The sequence below is a fragment of the Rhincodon typus genome, chromosome 8, assembly GCF_021869965.1.
Source record: "Rhincodon typus isolate 14 chromosome 8, sRhiTyp1.1, whole genome shotgun sequence".
Taxonomy (NCBI): domain Eukaryota; kingdom Metazoa; phylum Chordata; class Chondrichthyes; order Orectolobiformes; family Rhincodontidae; genus Rhincodon; species Rhincodon typus.
The window spans coordinates 56265326-56278719 of record NC_063339.1 but is presented as its reverse complement, the minus strand read 5'-3'; the positions used below and the strand labels follow the sequence as shown (position 1 = coordinate 56278719).

Genomic DNA, 13394 nt, shown 5'->3' with positions numbered 1-13394 from the left:
CATGGCCATGTGGCCAGCTATTCCACTCCTGAGTGAAAGTGTTGCTCACTTCCAGTTCCACCACTGACCACCAGGCTGATTGCCAAAGATTCAACGCTTTTGCTGAACTGTGGCATTTGTCTGAGATGTTAACTCAGCTCTTGTTTACTGGTTCAGGTGTTTGGACACGTACTCATGAGCAGATATATTTACAATATGTATAATAATACATTGGGAAACTCATTGCATCATTTTGTTCACATTTCAGAGGAATACTACACAGAGGCTTCAAATTAAACCTTGAATATTAGCTATTTGAGAATATTGGTTGGTATATTGTAGTGTGGTACTGTCGGGAATTCATTTTATATTTTTGGACAATTTATGGAAGGTGAAAAACTTGAAGATATTACACTGTTTTGATTGGGTTAGGGTTACGGTTAGGGTTAGGATGAAAAAGCATTTTCACAATGGTTTTGAAAGGAACCCACGTAAATGAGGAAATTAGGTTAACTGTATAATGTGGGCTGTGTAAAAGAAAGTCAAATGACTGGGAAATGACCAAACAATGCTTTTGGGGAGGTAGAAGATAGGTTTTCCACGCATTAAAAGTGAAAACAAAAAATCAGGCTCATATGCACATGTTTGCTTAAGTCTGGACTTGGCTTCTGTTTCAAAAAACTGAGGAGTGAAAAGGAAGAAAACTTGCAAAGTTCAATAAGTTTGCAAATCTTTCTCCCTTTCTTGGCTGAAGCACCTTGGAATCTGATAAAGTTTCCACATTTCAGTATTTTTGACTGCCTTGTAAACACTGAGAAGCTGAACTGTAACCATTATCCAAAAATTTAGATTCAGCTCGATTTCTATCCAGCTTGAAGCTTTGTTTGGAAGATCTTCCATTGGCCTATAGCTATCAGCAATTCTATTTCTTCAACAAGGAACGCAGTGGTCTGTGGAAATTCATCAAATTCTATGTTTACTTTTAGACATTGGTCAGGAAGGGTGATTTTCTTTTGCACTTTCTAAAATATCATCTTGACAGAGTAAACAGAGACAACACAGTTTGGAGCTGGAGGAACACAGCAGGCCAGGCAGCATCAGAGGAACAGGAAAGTTGACATTTCGGGTCGGGACACTTCTTCAGAAATGACCCTTTCTGAAGAAGGGCTCCGAACCGAACCGCCAGCCTTCCTGCTCCTCTGATGCTGCCTGGTCTGCTGTGTTCCTCCAGCTCCACACTGTGTTGTCTCTGACTCCAGCATAGGCAGTTCTTGCTATTTCCATCTTGACAGAGTAAGACCTTTGTGTAATGAATGTGCCTGTTTTCAGATTAAACGTGGATATTGTTCTAATTCCAGATAATAGCTTAGACGTTTATTAGTTTGGTCCCTTGTTTTGAAAGTGACAAATTTAGGGGGCCACAGAAATAGGACTGGAGAGTTGGCCTCGCTGGGTAGCTCTTTAGAGAACTGGGACAGACACGATGGGTCTAATGACCTCCTTCCGTGCAGTGAATTTCTATGATTCTACGAGTTACGCTTTTTTTTAATATCCAGCAGTGCTGTTATACACAGCTAATTGTTTTTCCATCAACAAATCACCCATGTAGTCGAGTCAACCATGCAGGCAACATCAGAATTGCACGTTGTAGAAACCACATCCCCTTTTTACAGCAATAACTGCTGAATTACAGTAAGTAACCACAGGTGAACACTCTGAAAGACTCTTTGACAACTCATCATCTGCAATCACTCATTTATGAGTATGATTGTCCACTTAAGAAATTCCATATCCCTGGTCCTGGATTCTCTGTGTCCTTGTGTGGCTGATGAACCTAATCCTAGAGCTGCATCTCTGACCACACATTTGGTAGATATTTCTGGAGATGAAATTGTCCTTCACCTTGATATCTTCGACATTGCTTCCTCAGATTCTTTTTCCGTACTTCCTCTTGCCAACAGGTGTTCTCAAAGAATTGTGCCTCATAGTGGAGTTTCCTCCAAGTCAGTTTCTTCTGAACAAGGGTCTCCCATGTGTTGACCTCTATGATATATTTCTTCAGAGAAGCCTTTTGAGAGTCTTTGAAACTCTTCCTTGGTCCTCCTCTCATTCAAGTGTCTTCCTTGAGTTGGGCAAAGATGAGTTGCTTTGTACTCGGAACTCAGGCATCCTAAGGATGTGGTTGGCCCAGGAGAGTTGGTTTTGGAAGATCATGGTCTCAGTGCTGGTGCTATTGGCTGCGTCAAGGATACTCATGTTAGTATGCCTGTCATCCAAGTGATGCAGAGAATCCATCTCAAACAACGTTGATGGTACTTTTTAGGGCTTTGAGGTAGTGCCTATACATAGTCCAATTTTTGGATTCATGTAGAAGAGTTAGAAGGATCACACAAGGGTCTTGGTTTCAGCACGGATGTCTTTGATAACTATTATGAAAAGGCAAGTGTGTGAAAGGTAAATGAGAAAGAGAGAGAGAGTAGTGTGGCAGGTAAATAGGGAAGGAGATGGTGTGGAATGTGGATAAAGGGCTGGGGGATGCAGGATGACAGATGTGTGAGGGGTTAGGGTGGCAGATAAATAGATAAGAGAATTTGGGTGTCTTGGAAGGGATGAGGTGTAAGAGGTGGAAGTCACTTGGTAGTCGGGGGGGTGTGTGTGTGTGCATGCGCACGCGCGTGTGTGTGTGTATGAGAGAGAGAGTTTGTGTGTGTGTTTGTGCGTGTGCGCATGTGTGTGTGCGCGCGTGTGTGTGAGCGAGAGAGAGAGAGTGTGTGTGTGTTTGCATGTGTGTGTTTGTGTGTGTGCGTGTGTGTGTGTGTGTGTGCACATGTATGTGTGCGTGAGAGTGTGTGTGTGTGTGTGTGCGCGTGCAGGTGTCTGGGGGTCTGGTGATTCAGTGTGAGTCATTGATGGGTCTACATGAGTGATAGATAGGTCAGTGTGAGTAATTGGTGTCCTCTGGTGAGTTGAGAAGAAATCAGTTTTATTGTTAGCCAGGGATGAGAGCAAGTTTCAATCCTCGAACTTTTCCTGACTAGCTATTAACAGAAGAAGGTACAAACCTTCTGAAGTCCATGACCCTAAGTCAGAATTGGGAACGTTTTTGAGGCTTTCAGCTCACAAATGCTGAGAGAATCCAAAATGGAATTTAAAATTTCCTGAGCAATAACTACATAGCGTTTGCATTAGGACTTCTGAGGGATTCCACCAGCCTCGATTATCTGGAAACATGAAGACCTGGTCCAAAATTTCCTTTCAAATCAACTGGACCCACTGTTGAACTATCTTATCACAACTTGAAGATATTAAAATATATCAAAGAAAGTGACACCACATTCAAAACATGATAACTATATAAAACAGGCAAAATAGATAGTGGCACAGAAAAAAAACTGAGCATAATAATAAAGTAGAAACTCCAAATAATACAAAATATGCAAATAACAATTTTGTCGAAATACTCTAACATCCTCCTTCGGACAGAATGTGTCGGTATAACTGATGTTGGGTATCATAAATCAAGCTCTAGAATATCCTCGTATAGCAGTAAAGTCACTGAATGTTTCAACAGTCTCAGCCAAGATGTGTCACACTTCCTTCCTGGCCAGGTATTCTGTTTTGTAGTGGAGGATCCCACTGTTGAAGTCTTCTGGCAGTATCCTAGTGAAACTGAAGGGGTACCTCTGCTCCTCTTGATTCAAAACAATAATATTAAACTTTCCATTTTGAGCGTCTCCTCACGCACCATTGGGAAAATCTGGGTCCAACAAGTTATCAATGGAAATTGTGATTGGAGGCCATCTATCTGTGACACAGCTTTGATATGCACATTAAAGGGACAACTGCTTGAAGCAAACCATCGAGTAAGAGACCTCTTTTCAGGATATCAGTAGTCAGAGTACTGAAGGAAATCATTGAATGAGAGAACCATAACGTAGTAGAGCATAGAAGGAGGTCACTTGGCCAGTCAAGTTTGCACCAACTGATTTCTGGACTAATCCAGTTAGTCTTACTCATTCTCTCTTTCCTTCCATCAGTACAAGTGTTTTGTTGAAGTATTTATAGGAGTCCCTTTTGAAGGCTATAATAGATACATCCATCATCCTATCAGGCAGTGGATTCCAAATGAAAAACCATTTTTGGCCACCATCAGTTGGTTGCTTGTTATATAAACCCAGCAGATTTCTTATCTACGTGTATGACAACAGTCAAATGACTTGTGCTAGTGTCCTAGGCAGTGGAAAAAGTTAAACTGTACCCTTCAAGTCATGGAAATTAATTTAGATTGCATTAATTAATCAAATACTTCTTTTACTACATTAAAATTTTTCTCTTTCTTTCACGTTTCCAAGGAAGCACATTTCCCATTGTCACTGCAGTATTGCTTTGTTGCAGTAATTACTCCATGTTACAAGTGAAATGTTCTGACTTTCAGAAAGAGTTGCACTGTAAGGCAGTTCTCTCTCAGTTTCCCCTATTATAGAAAACTGTTGTGCCCAGCCAAAGTCTTATAGAACAAGGTGGTCCCTTAACGTGCTAAGTGCCAATGGGCTTGCAGTAAAAATTCACATCACATCTCAGTTTCCATAGCAACAGTAGTCTTTCCCATAATGAACTGTATCATCTGACTGATGTCATAGCAGCATGCAGCAGGTCAAACGAGACACCTCCTAGCGCATCCTTACAGCTACGAACAAACCTAAGGAAAAATGGTATAAAAGGAAATGGTAAGTTCTTTACCGTTATGATTACTTTTAAAAAATAACAATTGGTGATCGTCTCAGACTTCAGAATTGAACTCCAATGCGCTGTGGCAGAAACGCCTCCAGAAATTTTTTTCTTTGTGTTTGGTATTATTCAAATCTTGTGAGGGAGGCTGCCGCATCAATAGACTGTATTCTGCAGATGGGAATAAGATGAAGGCCTAGATTCCTAATGTACAGACTCGAGCCTTTGTAACTTGTTTTTTTTGAACTTTTTTCTTATATTATTAGAAAATCTATCTTAACTAGTTTGACAAAATGTGTAAAAATAAGGCTAAGAATGTTGCACAATCCAAAAATGTTTCATTAATGCCAGAAATAATTGTGTGTTTTCACACTCTTATGCTATCGTATATTGTTCATTCTAGGGAGCAATGGTGTAGGCATAAGCTTTCCATACACCAAAGAGCTGAGTGTTATATTGTAAGTGCTGTTGATTGTTGTAAATTTATCCTGCAGCCAGCAGCTCAATTCTTGTTTGGCTTTAGCCTTAGGCTAGCCTTTCATTGCATTAATTTTTACAATTTTTTTTACGGATTACGTTAACGTAAATTAGAATATATTCAGGTAGGTAAAAATCTATGAGATAATGCTAATTCTGTGGTGGTTAAATATTCATTTTATAATTATTTTCTGAATTGTTTATATTAAAATGGATGTTAGAAATATTTATATTTTATCTTGCAAGATGTGTGTGCAAAGTCTTCATTGTAATAATATGCATTGTGAAAAGAAAGCACATCTTTTAGTTGTAAGTGATATTTTGTGAAATATAAGACATTCAATTTTTTATGGTATGCTTACAAAGAGAGGCAGTAAATGTGTATTGTACAGGCCTTTAGGTCTCATTTGACTGGGGCAGGAGTGGAAGTTTGAGTGCTTTAACGATTTTTTCATTCATTGGTACCTTCAGTGTTATGCTGAAATTTTGATTCAGAGTTTGGATCTCACATTTATATGTCACTACTTAACACAGACTTCAGACAATTGGACATGTATGTCCATAAAAATATAGAAATGGGGAAGATGATTTTTGACTTTAAGAGCTTTTTGAAGTGTATTGTGTATGCCAATAGGTGGTACTTATTTGCAATTCTGTTTGGTTGCAAATAATGTAACAATTGTAAATTAAGGGGAGCTGGCCACAGCCATAGAATGTGGTTGTCATGCGTTTGCTGCTGGGAAGAGAGAAATGTCTGAGAAGACAGCTGAGGCTCTGTGCTGCAAATGCAGCCTCTCAGTTAACCACTAGGGATCTATGCGTGGATTTGGACTGCCTCATTTGTCAAGCTGTTTGCCGAGCTAGCTAGGGCTGGGTTGGGTCACATCTGAAACCTGCACAGTCTCAGTAAAATGAAGCAACTTGTGAAAGGAATTACTGATTAGAATAAAATTACTCAACAGTGTTAATTTTATATCGATAAAGCATCACAAACAAATAAAAATATCTGTTCAATAGAATAATTATTTCCTTAAATATCTTTACAGTGCAGCATCTACATCTTATTAATGATGAGGATTATTAGCTTAGTCAAGCATGCATCCAGTGGGATCATGAGCAGAGGCAGATTACTGACACAGAATTGTGAAATATAGGGGGTGGGGCTACAATGGAAACACGTTACAAAATGTGTATATAAATTTGTTGAGAATTATTTTGAAGGACACAAAATGACTTATGGAAAATAAAAGCAGTAGATTGTCATGACAAGTTGTGAAATTCCAATTTAAAGTCCAATTAATATATTGCAAAGCTCACAATATTTTGCCATATTTGGAAAATTATCTAAATGGTCATTTAGTCTATACCTGATCTGAAAAATCTACCAGAAAATGAGTCCAAATTATATTATGCAGATTCATTATTTTGTGTCAGAAGTGCTTTAGACAAAACACGTGTTGCAGCAGATGAGGAGTATTTTATGTTAGGTGAGGCACACTGATATGCTTTGTAAGATGATGTGCATTAGATAAGAGGTTTGTTCAGAGCCTGAGTTTAAATGTCTTAGGTGTGGTCTTTGGGAAAGGGATGAGTTGTGCCAGCTGAGCAACATGTCATTTGAGATACATCTATTTAAATACTTAGGAGGAAGCTGAGGGATTTGGGGAATAAGAAGAAACTATTTAGTCGAACAAGACTGCTATCCAAAAAGACTGATCACTACAGTATCTTCCAATGATCTCACAAGATCCATCTATTCCCTTTCTCTGAAGAATTTGCATCATTTTTTTTCTTGAAGGGAAATGATGATTCATTATACATCAAATCACAGTAATGAGGCCCCATGACCTATCAGTCCATAGACTGTTGATAAATGATTGCTCCCGGTTGAACACACCATATGTCTTAACATTTTCCATTAATATGTAATTCTTTCGCATTGATTATTTGACATATTTCAGGCAGAATTTGCTGTGCATATAGAACCAAAAGCAGTAGAGGAATAGAGTTATACAGCACAGAAATAGACCGTTCCTGAAAACTCATCCGCTCCACCCAGACATCCCAATCTGACCGAGACCCATTTGCCAGCATTTAGCCCACATCCTTCTAAGCCCTTCCTATTCATGTGCCCATCCAGATGCCTTTTAAATGTTGTCATTGTACCCGCCTCCACCACCTCCTCTAGCATTTTTTTTTTCATACACGCACCACATTTTGCATGAAAAGTTGGTCCTCAGGTCCCTTTTAAATCTTGCTCCTCTTGCCTTGAATCTATGCCCTCCAGTTTTGATCTCACCAACCTGGAAAAAAGGTTTTGGCTATTCACCCTATCCATGCCCTTCATGATTTTATAAACCTTTGTAATGTAACCCCTCAGCCTCTGATGCTCCAGGGAAACCAGCTCCAACCTATTCACCCTCTGCTTTATAGCTCAGATTTTCCAATCCCAGCAACATGCTTGTAAGTCTTTTCTGGACACTTTTAAGTTTAGCAACACCCTTCCCATAGCAGGGAGACCAGAATGAAACACAGTATTCTAAAAGTGGCCTCACCAATGTCCCGTACAGCTGCAACATGATATCCCAACTCCTATCTCAATGCACTGACCAATGAAGATAAGCATGGCAAACAACTTCTTCACCACCCTGTGTAACTGCAACTAAACTTACAAGGAACTATCCACCTACACCTCTAGGTCTCCTTGTTCAGCAACACTCCTGAGCACGCTACAAGTAACTGTATAAGTCTGCCCTGGTTTGCCTTACCAAATTGCAACACCTCACATTTAACTAAATTAAACTCCTTCTGCCACTCCTTGGCCATTTGACCCATCTGATCAAGTTCCCATTATATTCTGAGATAACTTTCTTCACTCTCCACTACACTATCAATTTTGGTGTCATCTGTAAACTTACTCACCATACCTCCTATGTTCACATCCAAATCATTTATGTAAATGACAAAAAGCAGTGGACCCAGCGCCGATCCTTGCAGAACACCACTGGTCACAGGCCTCCAGTCCAAAACAAAACGCCTCTACCATCACCCTCTATCTCCTACCTTTAAGGCAATTTTGTATCCAATTGGCTAGCTTCCCCAAACGCCTCTACCATCACCCTCTATCTCCTACCTTTAAGGCAATTTTGTATCCAATTGGCTAGCTTCCCCTGGATTCCATGTGATCTAACCTTGTTAACCAGTCTACCATGCGGAATCTTGTCAAAAGCCTTGCTGAACTTCTTTTTGGACAACGTCTTTTTTTTCCTTTTATTCATTCATGGGATGAGGACGTCGCTATCAGGCCAGCATTTATTGCCTATCCCTATGAGTCTGGAGTCACATGTAGGCCAGACCAGGTAAGGACAGCAGTTTCCTTTCTTAAAGGACATTAGTGAACCAGGTGGATTTTCCCGACCATCGACAATGGATTCATGGTCATCATTAGACTCTTAATTCTAGATATTTATTGAATTCAATTTCCACCATCTGCTGTGGTGGGATTCAAACCCAGGTTCCCAGAACATTACGTGGGTTTCTGGATTAATAGCCTAGCGATAATACTACGAGGCCATTGCCTCCCCTTTGCCTTCAGCGTTGACTTCCCTCATTGCATAAAGTAGCCACATGCTATATAGATATTAGCAACTGAAAAGAATACTTAGAAAAATGAATGGAAAATAAACAAGATTGTTGAGAAATACACATTGACCTGTGTCTGGAAGAAAGGTGAATGGGAGAAGATTACAAAATCAGGGAAAGATCGCTTTAAAGTACCAAGGAGAAGAAAATATATGGATGTTGCCAATTTGAAATTAAACAGAAAATGTGGTGATTGCATATGAAGTTGAACTGTGCTTTTTGAAAGAATAGATAACACTCTCAGTTTGTCTCATTGTCAGGTGGGTAAAGGTTCTTCCTTGGACTGGTTAAAACAAAGAAGAAAGAGCAGCAGGTTCCAGAGTTTAATATGGTGATTATTAGTTTCAACATGATTATGGAAAAGGATAAGCATTCCATAAAAGTTAAGGTTTTCAAATGGTATGAGACAATAACTTTCAAAAATTGATTGGAGTAGATTGTTTGCAGGTAAAAGGATGTCTGACAAGTGGGAGGCATTCAAGAGTGTGATGACGAGAGTTCAGAGGCATTTTGTTCCTGTTAGAGTGAAGGTTAAGGCTGGTAAGATTAAGGAACAATGGATGAATAGAGATATTGAGGTTCTAGCCAAGACTAAAAAAAGAATTTTTTTTAGATGCAGGCAGCTTGGCTCAATTGAATCTTAATCAATATAAAGAGTGTAGGGGCATTCTTAAGAGAGAAATCAGGAAGGCAAAGAGGGGATATGAGGTAGCATTGGCAGATAAGGTTAAAGATAATCCAAAGAGATTCTACAAATACATTAAGAGTAATAGGGTAACAAGAGAGAGGGTAGGGCCTCTTAAAGATCAAGGAGGTTGACTTTGTGTTGAACCCCAGGAGATGGGATAATACTAAATGAATATTTCACCTCAGTTTTTACAGTGGAGAAAGAAATGGAGTGTAGAGAATGCAGAGAAATAAACTTGGATGTTTCAAGAACAGTTCGCATTACAGAAGAGAAAGTTCAGGAGGGCTTAGAGAATATAAAGGTGGATAAATCTCAGAGACCTGATCTAATGTATCCCAGAATGTTGTTGGAAGTAAGGGAGAAAATTACGAGACCCCTTGCAGAAATATTTGCATCATCTATGACTATAGGTGAGGTGCGTGATGACTGGAGGGTGGCTAATGTTGTACTTTTGTTTAAGAAAAGTTGTAAGGAGAAATCAGGGAACTATAGACCTGTGAGCCTGACTTTAGTTGTGGGTAAATTGTTGGAGGTGATTATAAAAGATAGGATTTATGGACATTTAGAGAGGCAAAAATTGATTAAGTATAGTCAGCATGGTTTTGTGAGAGGAAAATCATGTCTCACAAACTTGGTGGAGCTTTTTGAGGAAGTTACCAAAAAGATTGATGATGGTAGAGCAGTAGGCGTTATTTATTTGGATTTTAGTGAAGCCTTTGACAAGGTTCTGCATGGTAGACTAATTAGTAAAGTTAGTTCACATGGGATTCAGGGTGAGCTTCCCAATTGGATACATAATTGGCTTAATGGCAGGAGACAGAGAGTAGTGATGGAAGGTTGCTTTTCAGACTGGAGACCTGTGACCCATGGTGTTCAACATGGACTGGTTCTGGTTCCTTTTTTGTTTGTCATTTACATAAATGATTTGGATACGAATATAGAAGGCATGGTTAGTAAGTTTGGGGATGACACCAAAATCGCTGGCATTGTAGACAGTGAAGAAGGTTTTCTAAGATTCAAAGGGATCTTGATCAAATGGGTCAATGGGCTGAAAAATGGCAGATGGAGTTCAATCTGGATAAATGCGATGTATTGCATTTTGGTACAACAAACAAGGGTACGGCTTATACAATTAATGGTAGGGCCTTGGGTAGTGTTGTAGAGGGACCTGGGGGTGAAGGTATATAATTCTTTAAAGATTGCATCACATATAGACAGGGTGGTTAAAAAGGCATTTGGCATGCTTGTCTTCATTGCTCAGTCCTTTCTGTCTCAGAGTTGGGACATTATGTTGAGATTATACAGGATAGTGGTGAGGCCTCTTCTCGAATACTATGTGTAGTTCTGGTCGCCCAGTTATAGGAAGGACATTATCAAGCTGGAGAGGGTTCAGGAGAGATTTACCAGGATGTTGCTGGGTATGGAAGGTTTGAGTTAAAAGGAAAGACTGGATAGGCTGGGACTCATTTCACTGGAGCGTAGGAGGTTGAGAGGTGACCTGATAGAAGTTTCTAAAATAATGAGAGATAGATAGATGGTAGTTGTCTTTTCCCTAGTATGGGACATTTCAAGACTAGAGGGCACATTTTTAAGGTGAGAGGAGAGAAATTTAAAGAAAAACATAAGAGGCAATTTTTTTACACAGTGGATGGTTCGTGCATGGAATGAACTTACTGAGGAAATGGTGGATGCGTGTACAATTACAATGTTTAAAAGACATTTGGATGGATACATGAATAGGAAAGGTTTGGAGGGATATGGGCCAGGAGCAGGCAGGTAGGGCTAGTTTAGTTTGGGATTATGTTTGGCATAGACTGGTTGGACCAAAGGGTTTGTTTCTGTGCTGTATGACTCTATGACACTGACTATTTTCACTGAAAGGCAAATTTGCAAGTTTAATAGTTTACTGATGTATTTTAAAATGGTGTTAATTGTAAAGAAAGTAAAAAATAAATGCATAAGTAGACCATTTACTAAGATCATCATTAATCTGATCATGACTTTAAATCCATTTTCCTGCCTTACCCTTCTAATCCTTGATTTCTTTGTAGGTCAAAATCTGTCAAGCACAGCTTTGAATATATTCAATGATACGATCTCTACTGTTCTCTGGGATGAAGAATTGCAAAAATTAACTACCCCTGAAGAAGAGAAATTCATCCACATCACTATCTTAAATGTATAATTGCAACAAGGTTTCCCACCTATATACTTGATCCCCTTGCAAAAAAGGCTCATATACCATTTACATTCTTAATTTCTTGTTGCTACCCGTTAACCTTTTGTGATTGATTTGCAGAGACCCAGATTCCCTCTGTACCACAGAATTCTGTAGTTTTAAATAATATTCTACTTTTCTATTATTTCTACCAAAGCAGACAGCCTCACAATCTCCCACATTGTAATCCACTGCCAATAACTTGCCCACACACTTAATCTGTGCAGATCTTTTCTCGCCTCCTCACAACTTTCTCATTTGTCTTAGTCAGCAAATTTGGCGAAAATATGCTGAGTCCCTTAATTAAATCATTTAACTAATTTGTAAATAGTTGCAGCCTCTCACTAATCCTGTTGGCACTTCACTCGTTAGTTTGGCAACCTGAAAATGACCTAATTAGCCAACTCTCTATTTCCTGTTTGTTAGCCAATCCCTATTCGACAAGGTTTAACTTGTTCAAGGGTTTTTCAGTGAGACTAATAGCATAATAGTGGAAATTCTCATCAATCCAATTAACTTCCATTGATAGTAGTCTAGGGATCGCTCAACAGTCCATCCTTGCAAAGTTGCCATCAGTTTCAGTGGAGTAATAATGGTGAATGTTGACAGTGTTGTTGCTATTACTGGTCCAAAATCTGGGTCTTTCACTTTACTGTACAAATAGCAAGGTGTAAAGCATGCTCCTTTATTTAAAGGCTATGGACACATTTATAGAGGTTGAGTCGAGCTCACATCAGAGAAAATATTCTCAGTGAGTAATGCAGCTTTACAGTTTACAACACACTTTTTAGAAGCTGTGGTTTCCTTTGTAAATTTTTTGCTAACTAGGTTTACTCATCTAATCCACACTGAAATTTCTGGTTACTATCTTAACAAGTGGCTTATAACTCCCAACCAGGTGGTGTGTAGACCCGGAAATTCTCATGCTCTGCATATTTTCTGCTCTTTTGTAGTCTTGTGCTCCCATTATTTGTCATTGCATGCTGAAAATGTTGCAATCAATTTACATCTTCTAGGAATAATTGCAGATTGCCAGCTATATCTAACAAATTCATCCAGGCTTCATGGCCTGTAACAGCAGAAGTTACATGCTTTGAACAACTAACAGTTGCATTATGGGAAATTTGGGGGAGGGATGTCATGATCTGGATGGCATGTGTTACTTTTTGTTGTGGATAGTTCTTCAAACCGTTATCTGTGGATGTAAAATTTATTCTTGCATGTGCAACAATTGATGAGTCAACTACTGGATTCTGCATTTTTGAAAGTTTGCTCCAACATAACTATAAAACCTTGCTATCATTATCAAATGTTCCATTACAACAACAACAATTTTCACCTATATAACACCTTTTAATACAACAAAGCTCCAAAAGTGCTTTAAAGGAGTGGAGGGTAGAAGAAGTCATTTAAATTAAATAGATATTAAAGAAATTGTATTAAATTTGTATTAATAAAGTTTGGGTGACAGTTGGAAATTTGCGTTATTCAAGGAAATTATTGTTTGCCTTCCCATCAGCGTTCCTGTCTCCCTGCATATGTGAAAAGAGCAAATCGTTGATCCAGACTATCAGTCATGGTGCAACATTCAAACTCTGTCAGATCACCACCCCCATTTACATAACATCTTGGGAAAGGTATTAGAACAAAGAGAGAAACAAG

The 13394-nt window shown here is 39.0% G+C and overlaps 1 protein-coding gene across 1 annotated transcript in view; it reads left to right on the top strand.

Annotated features, from left to right (window-relative positions):
- Positions 1-4631: 4631 nt before the first annotated feature.
- Positions 4632-13394, top strand: part of akap6 (A kinase (PRKA) anchor protein 6) — a 366422-nt gene continuing 357659 nt past the window's right edge. The window contains exon 1 of the mRNA XM_048600427.1: positions 4632-4706. The gene's annotated coding sequence lies outside the window, so the exon portion shown is untranslated. The remainder of the gene's footprint in view (positions 4707-13394) is intronic.